The sequence below is a fragment of the Gymnodraco acuticeps genome, unplaced genomic scaffold (genome assembly GCF_902827175.1).
Source record: "Gymnodraco acuticeps unplaced genomic scaffold, fGymAcu1.1, whole genome shotgun sequence".
NCBI lineage: Eukaryota > Metazoa > Chordata > Actinopteri > Perciformes > Bathydraconidae > Gymnodraco > Gymnodraco acuticeps.
The window spans coordinates 1,442,337-1,445,293 of record NW_022990274.1 but is presented as its reverse complement, the minus strand read 5'-3'; positions in this window follow the sequence as shown (position 1 = coordinate 1,445,293).

Genomic DNA, 2,957 nt, shown 5'->3' with positions numbered 1-2,957 from the left:
ACACACACACCCACACACACCACACACACCACACACACACACACACACACAACTCACACACACAACACAACACACACACCACACCACACACACACACACACACACACACACACACACACACACACACACACACACACACACAAGGAGAAATAGACAATTAGGGCCAGTGCAGAGGAAAAAAGCCTGATGATGATAGTGTTTTACGTTCCACTCCTTTTGTCCTGAACATTCCCCCGCACAAAGGGACAAGCTGAGGCTTTTCCAAGGGCAAACATGAGGAAGATAAATTAGTCTGACTTGTCGTATCACCAGAAATCAGTTAATTTAGAAGGTTTGGGGCATTTGATTCCACATATGTATACTGAGGGTCATTGAAACACAACGTTTAGATGTATGGATACATGTCTAAAGCTTACAACAGGAAATGATTAACCTATTATTCCATGAGAACAGCTGCTTGTAAGTTCCTGGACAAAAAATGCATTTGACATTTATACAAACACCTGCAGTATGTCAGCTGCAAAAGACGTCAGCGGAGACACCCTGGAGTTCAGCGGTACTAGACACACTGCAACTGATATGTAGTGCACTTGTCATGCAAAGGGTTTCAGCACATTTAACAAGTCAGTGTTAAATTGTATTTTTCAGACACATTCATGGCTCCAGGATGGCAATGCAGGTCAAAACATCTCCCAGATTGAACAACCTTTTGGATGGATTGTCATATATTTTACAAACATTAATCTGTCCCCTAGTTGGAATTTGACGATCCCGTCTGGTCAACATTGTATTTGTCCAATTCTTTGCTTTATGACCAAATACCAGCAAAACTCACATGGACACCGGTCTGTATTTTGTGTTTAGTGCTCAATAGCAGATGTTTACGGAGCCCTGGAGGGTTCATAGAGAGAAAAATAAATAAAACGTGGCTACGTTTTACTTTCTCGTGCGCACGCTTTAGTAACTCGTGCGCACCAGTTACTAAAGCGTGCGCACCAGTTACTAAAGCGTGCGCACCAGTTACTAAAGCGTGGCCTCGTTTTATTTAAATTGAGGGATTCCTGTCCGTGACTCACAGTATCTGCTGCCCACAGCTGTTTTATAGAAGGAAAACCTCCTTCACTTTATGAAATCTCTGCGGCACCAGTGGCCTGTACTATGAAGCAGGATTTGCTATTTACACTATTCATTCATGAAGTATGACGCTGCGCTGTCAGCACGCGTCTCCATGTTTGTGATTGGTCAAATGTTGCTAACCCCGTCCCTTTCACGTGAGCGCGCTCTCAGCCGGACAGAGAAACCCTGGTTGATTTACTGAGTTGATAACCAGCTTCGTAGGACCGCTTATCGACATCGCGTTTGTTAGGGTCAGTTAAGCCGGGTAAATCGAACTAGTCCAGGTCCAGGGTCTGTTGAACTGGCTTCGTCGTACAGGGCACTGGAGGCAGTCACGTGTAACTCAGCAGAATCTGAGAAGAGCAGCACCAGCTGCAAAGAGCTGTGCCTTTTACTGGTTACTTCACTGCGTTTCCCTTCATTAGAACCGCTGAATAGAGATCGAGGCTGCTACGTTTAACCACACACACCTATACACACATCGAACTACCAGAGTATTCTCCCTCGTTTTATGAAGGAGAAGTCCTGTCACCGGGGCGCATGATGTGTGTGTGTGTGTGTGTGTGTGTGTGTGTGTGTGTGTGTGTGTGTGTGCTCAGCTCCGCTCTGTGTGCGTGTTCGTGTGTATCCGACACCACCGGCATTTGTTTTCAAATTACCACGAACAGTACTTTACACAAATCTGGTTCCCCATAGTTAAGTGTATTCCCAAGTGAAAGACATTTGTTTAATCTTAATCTCGATGTGCTATAGTCCTGCCGGAGTGCGCCGGAACGAACGATACACCCCCCCCCCCACACACACACACACACACACACACACACACACACACACACACACACACACACACACACACACACACACACACACACACACCACACACACACACACACACACACACACACACCACACACACACAAAACGAGGCCACGCTTTATTAACTCGTGCGCACGCTTTAGTAACTCGTGCGCACGCTTTAGTAACTCCTGTGCAGGCTTTAGTAACTCGTGCGCACGCTTTAGTAACTCGTGCGCACGCTTTCGTAATTCGTGCGCACGAGTTACTCTGTCTGATGGACAGATGTGTTCATGACCACTTATATATTTACTTTGATTCATTGACAGTGCGGTATAATGAGACAATAACAGGCTACAGATGCAGACATATACACACATATATTTATATAAATATATACAATTTCAGAATCAAACAAGTATGAGGGCACTCTCATATCCCCCCCTCTCTCTGGTCGCTGAAATGGGGAATTGAAATTACGGGCCAAAAGTTGTATTTACAAGTATTAAAAGTAAGCATAGGACACCAAACCAACTGAGACCTGTCTGTCTATACACACACACACACACACACACACACACACACACACACACACACACACACACACACACACACACACACACACAAAACGAGGCCACGCTTTATTAACTCGTGCGCACGCTTTAGTAACTCGTGCGCACGCTTTATTAACTCGTGCGCACGCTTTATTAACTCGTGCGCACGCTTTAGTAACTCGTGCGCACGCTTTAGTAACTCGTGCGCACGCTTTAGTAACTCGTGCGCACGCTTTATTAACTCGTGCGCACGCTTTCGTAATTCGTGCGCACGAGTTACTAAAGCGTGCGCACGAGAAAGTAAAACATGGCCAGGTTTTATTTATTTTTCTCTCTATGAACCCTCCAGGGCTCCGTAGATGTTAGCATGTTAAAATGCTAAACTTAGGTGGTTAACATGGATGTCAAACAATATACCTACTAAATTGTCATTGAGTATTTTTCCAAACTAGAATTTTATTTAAACCCAGAAAATACTTAGCATTTTACAAC